This window comes from Bos indicus x Bos taurus, chromosome 8, assembly GCF_003369695.1.
Source record: "Bos indicus x Bos taurus breed Angus x Brahman F1 hybrid chromosome 8, Bos_hybrid_MaternalHap_v2.0, whole genome shotgun sequence".
In the NCBI taxonomy this organism is placed as follows: domain Eukaryota; kingdom Metazoa; phylum Chordata; class Mammalia; order Artiodactyla; family Bovidae; genus Bos; species Bos indicus x Bos taurus.
In genome coordinates this window covers 67,581,309-67,590,992 of record NC_040083.1, presented here as the reverse complement: position 1 = coordinate 67,590,992, position 9,684 = coordinate 67,581,309, and the positions used below count along the sequence as shown (strand labels likewise).

The window sequence follows — 9,684 nt, the reverse complement described above, 5'->3', positions numbered from 1 at the left end:
CCTTGAAAAATGTTATATTTGTCACATACATCATTTGTGATATTTGCTTCAATTGGCTTGTGATCAAGATCACCATCAAAAATTGGGATTGTAGGATGACTGTAGGGTCTGTAGTATGATCAGGAAGGCACTCATCCTAAAGAAGCCAGGTTTCCCCAGGGTACAAGACATCCCAATAGTGCCTGCAATGTCCAGAGATGGCCACTCATAGTACATAGACCAAAGAGAGCATCAGCTCATGAATTGGCTTCCTGCTCTGACAACTGATAGAGATCCAATATCACTTGACTTCATTGGACTGTCATCAGCATTCACTTGTCAGCTTCACTGATGTTCCTGGACATCATCAGCAAACCTCTCACCACAGCACAGCAGTAGAATAAGAATTAGGACTTTGGGTCACCATTCTACTGTGAAACATTTTCTGACTTAACAGTAAACAAGGATATCACAGTCATCAGGGATTCCAGCCTTTCAAATGTAAATTTATGAGCCCAGAAAACAATACCAGCTATCCAGCAGCTATCAACTGCTTCTCCTGTAAGCACTGAGGAGCTCAAGGGGATGCAAGAAAATGCAAGAGGCAGCCATCACCACATCTGCCACCCCTTAGTGTGAATGAGGAATTAAGAACAGGAACAATCAAAGAGCAGGATTTGGCCCCAGATAGATGAGGTGCATATGAAAGAAGTTATTTCAGTAAGCCCATATGCTTGCATCTTCCCATACATAAAAGAAAGAAAAGAAAGTGAAGTCGCTTAGTCGTGTCCGACTCTTTGCGACCCCATGGACTGTAGCCTATCAGTCTCCTCCATCCATGGGATTTTCCAGGCAAGAGTGCTGGAGTGGATTGCCATTTCCTTCTCCAAGGGATCTTCCCAAGCCAGGAATCGAACCCGGGTCTCCTGCATTGCGGGCAGATGCTTTACCGTCTGAGCCACCAGGGATAGGATATATCTGGTTTTCCTTGCTTACTTTCTATGCTTGCTAAGTCGCTTCAGTCGTGTCCGATTCTTTGCGACCCTATAGACGACAGCCCACCAGACTCCCCTGTCCCTGGGATTCTCCAGGCAAGAACACTGGAGTGGGTTGCCATTTCCTTCTCCAATGCATGAAACTGAAAAGTGAAAATGAAGTCGCTCAGTCGTGTCCGACTCCTAGAGACCCCATGGACTGCAGCCTACCAGGCTCTTCCGCCCATGGGATTTTCCAGGCAAGAGTACTGGAGTGGGATGCCATCACCTTCTCTGCTGGTTTTCCTTAATTAACAATAATCTTTTAATACTCAGATTACCTGCCCCTTACTGTAAAACTTCTATGTAGTGTGACTTCTCCCCCAGTCTCTTTGGAAAACAGTTCTCCCAGGGTCACCTGGGATGCTTGAGGTCCTCATAGTTTCCACCAAATAAATCTAACTCTCAACTTTTAGGCCACGTATAGTTTTTCAGTGGATACCACAAATGTACTACCTCCATATTCCTTGTTTGCTGAGTCCCTCTGATTCTCATGGTTACAGTATCCAGGTACCATTTCATTTGCAAAGCCTCAGTCTTGCTGCTCAGTGTGTGGCCTTGGGAATGCTAATAATTGGTAGCAGACCCTCAGCAGAACCCCTCTCACTGTCCCAGACCCAGAGCACAGGTCACTGGTTCTTGGGTACAGCATCCAGCCAGCACAGGGAGGACCCAAGCAAGAAGTACAATGGGACCTGCCCTCCTCACTGCCTACCCACAAATACTACACATCTTCCCTTTGCAGGTGGTCCACAAAAAGACTAACAGTTTCCAATCTATCATGATGTAATAAATGACCTGCTATATTACACAATCTCTGGAGGGACTCATCTTCAAAGAGACAAATCCTGGCACTAAATGGTAATTAAAAAGGAATCACAAGCATTATTTATGCCTCTTAAAGAATATGAAAAGGGATCTAATTCATAAGCCAATGTAACTCTGTTCAAAGCCCCTTTGTCTACTTTCCAATTCTCTTACATCAATGGCTGTTCCAAGGTATTTACATGCAATCTCCCGCACTCTCTCCAGATCCTCCCACTGAGCTTCTCCTCCCTTCCAGGGCAACGTAACATATCGGTCAGTTTAGCCTGTCTGCTAAACTCAATCCTTTTTCTCTCTCCTTTCAAGCCAGTCAAGTCTCTCTCTACTATTCTCTTGATTCAGCATCACAGTATCCCAATAGATTTAGAAATATGCTAGTGTTGTAGCCACGTGTTCTGGGAAACAAACTCACTCAGAAGGACAATGCAGATAGTGGAGTGCAATTTATTACACCAGCGGGCCCAAGGCAGAGTCTCCTCTTAGCCAAGGACCTGGACCAGTTTTTCTGAAAACCTTATATACCCTAAGTGTATGTGCCCAAACCCACCTCCCCAAATTCCCTGAAACTAGTCCAAACACAAGAAAAAGAAAGATACAATCAAAGTTAACCCATGATTTATATGCCGTAAGCCTAGGTAGTTAACAGTGGACACTTATCAATAGGCTTGTGGTCATACCCCAGTAAGCATAATAGAATGTATGATTCTATTCGATTACACAGATAATTAAGGTATTCTTTTAGGCGATGGAGAGCCCTGGGGCTCTTCCTTCTGGGGGCCTGGTTTTCCAGTTGGTATGTTGTTTCCATAGATAATGGGCATATAGCTCTAAGTCCTCAGTCCGGCCCAAGATGGAGTCCTGCTTTCAAGACAGAGCCTGTTCTGTTTCCTCCTTCATTCCCCACTCTTGATGCTCTTAACACATAGTATGAGCATCATTCATAACGATATATTGCACCCTGGCTCTCCGACCACCAATTTGGGAGAACGACACCAACCTTTGTGTTACAAAGTTCATAACGCATTGTAAAATGCAGGGTCCACAGAGCAGAACTATCAAAGCAACTATAGCAAAGGTAAATATAGTTTTCCACCAATCACCCTTCACCCAAGATAGTACCGAAGTCCAGAAAGGAATGTTTTCATTTGACATTGCTTTTACCTGTTTTTTCATGACATCTAAAGCAGCTGATACATTTCCAGATAAATCAGGAATATATACACAACATTCAACTTTAATTATAGCACAGGTCCCTCCTTGAGCAGCTGTGAGCATGTCTAAAACCATTCTAATTTGAATTACCACTTCTGTTACTTTTATGAAACTGGTGTTTATATAATGTGTAACCCCATGACCTGAGTCTATTGACTGTAGGTCTGGCTTACACTTAGAGAGCAGGGAGAGATTATGGTCCACAAGAGAAAGGAAAATCTCTTTTTGTTGTCCCAGAAAAGAGCAGAGTGGTTTAAAATCTCCTTGGTGGAGCAGTGACACCCACCAGGGAAGTCCATCCATCATAGACAGAGGAATAGCCCCACATACCCAATAGTTGAGGTATTGTGGAAGTCCACATAGGAATGTGCACGTTGATGAGACCAAGCAGCAGGAGTTGATTATACCACTTCATCCTGAAGGGGCTCCTCCATGATCTTCTTTTTCTTCTTCTTAAGGATGATCTCCATCTCTCAAGGGTCAGCAGGGCCCCTCTGTGCAGTCCACTCAGCGTTTTCTGGGTCTGCATGGTATGCTCTCTTCACCCTCGTATGATGGATCCAAGGGGCAATACCTGCAACTTAACTGCAGTAGGGGTAGATAGAATAACAGTATAAGGGCCCTTCCACCAAGGGGGCTAGTAAATCATGTTTCCAATCTTTGACCCATACTTGGTCACCAAGCGTAAACTCATGAATCTGTTCCCCAAGGGGGAATGGCACCCTTTTTTGTACAAACTTAGTTACCTGATTTATTACATTATCCAGTTCCATCTGCTGTGAAATCCTATCCCCCCTTACCTGAGGCAAATTTGTTGACACCTGCTTTATTATGGGAGGGGGCCTCCCATACACAATTTCATATGGAGAATAGCCTTGGGACTGTGGGGTCATCCTGAGTCTGAGCAGAGCCATCGGAAGCAAGTCCACCCAGGAGCAGTCAATCTCTATGATCCATTTGGAGAGTGTCTCTTCAAGTATCTGATTAGTTCGTTCCACCATCACAGAACTCTGGGGCCTATATGCAGTGTGCAGTTTCCATTTGATGTTTAAAGTTTTGCTTATTTGTTGTACTAAATCAGCTACAAAAGCTGGGCCATTGTCTGATCCAATGCTGGTAGGAAATCCAAATCTGGGAACTATTTCCCTAAGCAGGCACCACTCTACTTCTGATGCTCTTTCAGACCACATAGGGAAAGCTTCTACCCATCCCGAGAACTTAACGGTAGTGTTGGTGAGGTTTCATTTCAGTGAAGTCCACTTCCAGGTGTTCAAAGGGCAGCGTGCCTTTCAGTTGAATCTCTGGAGGTTTTTGTCTATGCTGAGAGGCAGCATTAACCTGTGAGCAGGCAGTGCAGTTCTGAGATTCTGTCCTACGTAGGGAAGAGAGGCAGGGAACCAAAAAATGTTTTCGAATTAGCTCTTCCAGTTTATTATGGCCTAGGTGGGTCACTTGGTGTGTTTGGCTTACCAGAGTGGGTGCCAGCTCCTCTGGTACCAATAATTTGCCACTTGGCAATTCCCATCATCCCTTTTCAGTCTTGATAGCCCCTTCTGCTTTGGCTAGTTGGTTTTAGGCTTCAGTGTATTTTGGAGACTCCAGCATTAGCTCAGGCAGCTCCGCCAATATGAGAGCTTTAATAGGGGCCTCACTTGTCATCCTCCATGCCCTTAGCTGCTTGTTTAGCAGTCTTATCTACCAGTCTGTTTCCCTGAGCCTGGGGGTTATCCTCTTTTTGATGTCCTCAGAAGTGTATGACTGCAACCCTTTCTGGTTCCCAGATAGCATCTAATAGGGTCAGAATTTCTTCTTTATTTTTAATATATTTTCCACTAGCTGTCAAAAGGCCTCTCTCCTTATACAGAGCCCCATGTACATGTACTGTGGCAAAAGCATACCTGGAGTCAGTGTACATGTTTACTTTCTTGCCTTTTGATAGCTGGAGTGCTCGAATCAAAGCCCATAACTCATCTTGTTGAGCAGACCAGTATTGTGGCAAGGAGCCAGCTTCGATGATAATCTTTTCTGTGACTATGATGTAACTTGACAGCTGTTGTCCTTATTTTATCAGGCTAGTGCCATCAGTATATAGGATCCAATCAGGGTCTGGAATCGGTTGGTCTCGGAGGTTGGATCTGCTAGTGTAGGCCTCTTTTTTTTTTTTTTTTTTTTGACTTTTTTTTTTTTAATTTTATTTTATTTTTAAATTTTACATAATTGTATTAGTTTTGCCAAATATCAAAATGAATCCGCCACAGGTATACATGTGTTCCCCATCCTGAACCCTCCTCCCTCCTCCCTCCCCATACCATCCCTCTGGGTCGTCCCAGTGCACTAGCCCCAAGCATCCAGTATCGTGCACCGAACCTGGACTGGCAACTCGTTTCTTACATGATATTTTACATGTTTCAATGTCATTCTCCCAAATCTTCCCACCCTCTCCCTCTCCCACAGAGTCCATAAGACTGTTCTATACATCAATGTCTCTTTTGCTGTCTCGTACACAGGGTTATTGTTACCATCTTTCTAAATTCCATATATATGCGTTAGTATACTGTATTTATGTTTTACCTTCTGGCTTACTTCACTCTGTATAATAGGCTCCAGTTTCATCCACCTCATTAGAACTGATTCAAATGTATTCTTTTTAATGGCTCAGTAATACTCCATTGTGTATATGTACCACAGCTTTCTTATCCATTCATCTGCTGATGGACATCTAGGTTGCTTCCATGTCCTGGCTATTATAAACAGTGCTGCGATGAACATTGGGGTACACGTGTCTCTTTCCCTTCTGGTTTCCTCAGTGTGTATGCCCAACAGTGGGATTGCTGGATCATAAGGCAGTTCTATTTCCAGTTTTTTAAGGAATCTCCACACTGTTCTCCATAGTGGCTATACTAGTTTACATTCCCACCAACAGTGTAAGAGGGTTCCCTTTTCTCCACACCCTCTCCAGCATTTATTATTTGTAGACTTTTGGATCACAGCCATTCTGACTGGTGTGAAATGGTACCTCATAGTGGTTTTGATTTGCATTTCTCTGATAATGAGTGATGTTGAGCATCTTTTCATGTGTTTGTTAGCCCTCTGTATGTCTTCTTTGGAGAAATGTCTATTTAGTTCTTTAGCCCATTTTTTGATTGGGTCATTTATTTTTCTGGAGTTGAGCTGTAGGAGTTGCTTGTATATTTTTGAGATTAGTTGTTTGTCAGTTGCTTCATTTGCTATTATTTTCTCCCATTCTGAAGGCTGTCTTTTCACCTTGCTAATAGTTTCCTTTGATGTGCAGAAGCTTTTAAGGTTAATTAGGTCCCATTTGTTTATTTTTGCTTTTATTTCCAATATTCTGGGAGGTGGGTCATAGAGGATCCTGCTGTGATGTATGTCAGAGAGTGTTTTGCCTATGTTCTCCTCTAGGAGTTTTATAGTTTCTGGTCTTACGTTTAGATCTTTAATCCATTTTGAGTTTATTTTTGTGTACCTCTTTTAAGATTTCTCCACAGTCATAAGAAGGTCCATCCTCTCCCACTGGCAGGAGTGTGGCTGGGTTTAAAGTCTGGCAAGGCTCAATACGGAGGTTAGTGTTCTCACATAGCAGCCCTTGATATTGAATAATCCGGGATGTTGACAGCCAATTATGGGGGTCCCCTCGCAGGAGAGTGTTGACCTCATGTGGGACTTTTATGATCAAATCTTGGCCCAAATTCAGCTTGGTTGCCTCCCGGACCAGTAAGGCAACCACAGAAACTGCCCGTAAGCATCCCAGCCACCCAGTGGCAACACTGTCCAGCCATTTCAGGAGATAAGCCATGGGTCTGTCCCATGTCCCCATAGTCTGGGTACAACACTTCCATAGCCACCTTGTCCTTTTCAGTCACGTAAAGAGTAAATGGCTTAGCAAGGTCTGGCATAACCCAAGGTGGATTCTGACATAATTGTACAGGGTTTGAGTTCTATTACCACTGGGACTTGTTTTGCAAACCTGGGGGAGTAGGAGGTTGTCTTCTGCCCAGACCTCAGGGAATATGTTGAGTTAGCTCTCTCTCTCCACTGTTTAGCCCGTCTGGTTTCCCTTCCAGGAGATCATGCAACCTGCATTCATCTTGAGGTGTGTCCAAGAGAAAGAGTAAATAGGTGGGTGAGCCCACTCAAAGAGTGGATCTTTCGTGGGGGGAAAGGTCACTTGTGCCCCCAGTTTAGACAGCAAGTCTCTTCCCAACAAAGGTACTGGGCATTCAGGGATGTATAAAAACTCATGAGTCACTTGGTGTTCCCCAATCTGACATTTTTGGGGTAGGCTTGAGACACGAAGGCTGCATTTAATCACAATATGAGACCCAGCAGCCTCTGGATCTATTGGTGTATAAAGTCTATAGGCCTTGCACAGTCTTTCGTAGAGCTCAGAGAGTGATTCACTTTCCCTTAGAATCACTTTGGAGGATTTTCCCATACTCATAGCTTTTCGGGCCCCCCTCTTGAGACCTTGTAAAATAGTCGCCCGATATCTCTCCAGGTGGCCCCTCCCTTCCTCTATGTTACAGTCCCAATTGGGCCTCTCATCGGGTGTGGCTAGTTCTGCCCACTGCTGCAGGTTTGCAGTACCCTCAGGTACCATTTCTCTTAACGATTTTCTGGCCTCAGTTAGGATTACTTATCTTTCCTCAGTGCCGAAGAGGGAGACTAGTAGTTGGAGTATGTCATCCCACGTAGGGCAGTAGGTTTGAAAAATAGTCTCCATTAGCCTAATTTGGTAAAAATAGGCTATGAGGGGCTGACAGTAGTGGCCATCTGTCCCCTGAACCGGAGGCTGCTGTAACTCTCTGAAGGGCATTTGTAGCGGGGCCCTTTCCTCTGGCTCCTTAGCAGAACACAGCCTCCATATGATTCTGGTGTCTCCTTTCCCCTTCTTGTCAGTACTCACTGGGAGAGGAGGGTATAGCTTGGGCGGTTCATCTGGAGCTGGATCCTGGAAGTGTTGGTCAGAGGCTTCTGCCACCAGGATTGGAGCCTGCTGAGGTGGCGGCTCTACGACCTCCGGGAGAGCTGGTGGAGGAGCAGCGGCTGCTGTAGGAACTTCACCTGGCCCTGGATTGGGCATTAAGGTGGCCTCCGGTCCTGGTGGAGCACTGGGCGGCAGGCGTGTCATCATCCAGTATGGGGGAGGGGCAGGTCATCCTCATCCAAATCCTGCCAGATCCCATAGGGAGAAGGGGGATCAGCGTGTCTTAATCTGCTGGTCAGCATGGCCGAACCAGAACACCATGTGGTCCAAGACTGTTTCTCGCTTAAAGTCCATTCTGCCTTGGTGGCCTTGATCAGGTGTGAATGAAAACACAGATGGGTTAAATATCCCACGTCCCAGGCCATCTCCAGAAAAGCCAATTCATACTCACTTATGTATCCCCCTCCTTCTAGCCTGACAGTTCGGAGGGGGTCAAGAATTTCACAGCAGACAGGACACCTCCTAGGGGAGAGTAGAATATGAGCACACAAGGACCAAGTTTCTTCTCCTAAAAATCCCCTGGTGATTACTTGGTTATAATTTTCCCCAAGACGGCATGGACACACCTCCTAAATGACCTTCACAAACTTCCTTCCTAAGCCCTAACACACTCGTCGACCTGTGTACCAAGCAATCGCTGCTGCCTGCCTATTTCAGGCTCCTGTGGGTCCATGTCCCTTCTAGTCCCTCCCAGGGGGTGATCATGCCCCCTCTTCCACCCTGCTGGGTGGGCTTCTCCTCACCTGAGCGCTCAGTTCCCCTGGGGCTGTCCACTACCTGCTAGCGTGAAAGGTCCAGGCATTGAGAAGCAGAATCCTTCCAGAAAGGTGAGGCGCCTTCCCCCATCTAGAATATTCAAGCCGCAAGTCCTCTTAGTAGTCCCAAATGGGACTTGTCTCCTCAAAGTGAGGAGTTTCCTGGCCAATGCACCAAATGTTGTAGCCATGCATTCTGAGAAACAAACTCACTCAGAAGGACAATTCAGATAGTGGCGTGCAGTTTATTACACCGGCGGGCCCAAGCAGAATCTCCTCTTAGCCAAGAACCCTGACCAGTTTTTCTGAAAACCTTATATACCCTAAGTGTATGTGCCCAAACCCACCTCCCCAAATTCCCTGAAACTAGTCCGAACAAAAGTAAAAGAAAGACACAATCAAAGTTAACCCATGATTTATATGCCTTAAGCCTAGGTAGCTAACAGTGGACAATTATCAACAGGCTTGTGGTCATACCCCAATAAGCATAATAGAATGTATGATTCTATTCGATTACACAGATAATTAAGGTATTCTTTTAGGTGATGGAGAGCCCTGGGGCTCTTTCTTCTGGGGGCCTGGTTTTCCAATTGGTATGTCGTTTCCATAGATACTGGGCATATAGCTCAAAGTCCGCAGTCAGGCCCAAGATGGAGTCCTGCTTTCAAGATAGAGCCTATTGTGTTTCCTCCTTCATTAGTAAAACCTCTTCTGTAGAGGACAGAAAAGGAGGTGTGAGTAGGTGCAGTTGAAGAAGTCACAGGATATGGGCCTGAAGAGTGAAACAATCATGTAAGAGAAAACCCAATTCATGTCCCTTTAATAAAAGTGAAAAGAAATAAAGAAATTAAGATGAAATAAAAACTAAAAAATA

The 9,684-nt window shown here is 45.0% G+C and overlaps 1 non-coding gene across 1 annotated transcript; it reads right to left on the bottom strand.

Annotated features, from left to right (window-relative positions):
- Positions 1-875: 875 nt before the first annotated feature.
- TRNAC-GCA lies at positions 876-947 on the bottom strand. Its single transcript has one exon. It is a non-coding gene; the product is annotated as a tRNA-Cys (tRNA).
- Between the last annotated feature and the right edge of the window lie 8,737 nt (positions 948-9,684).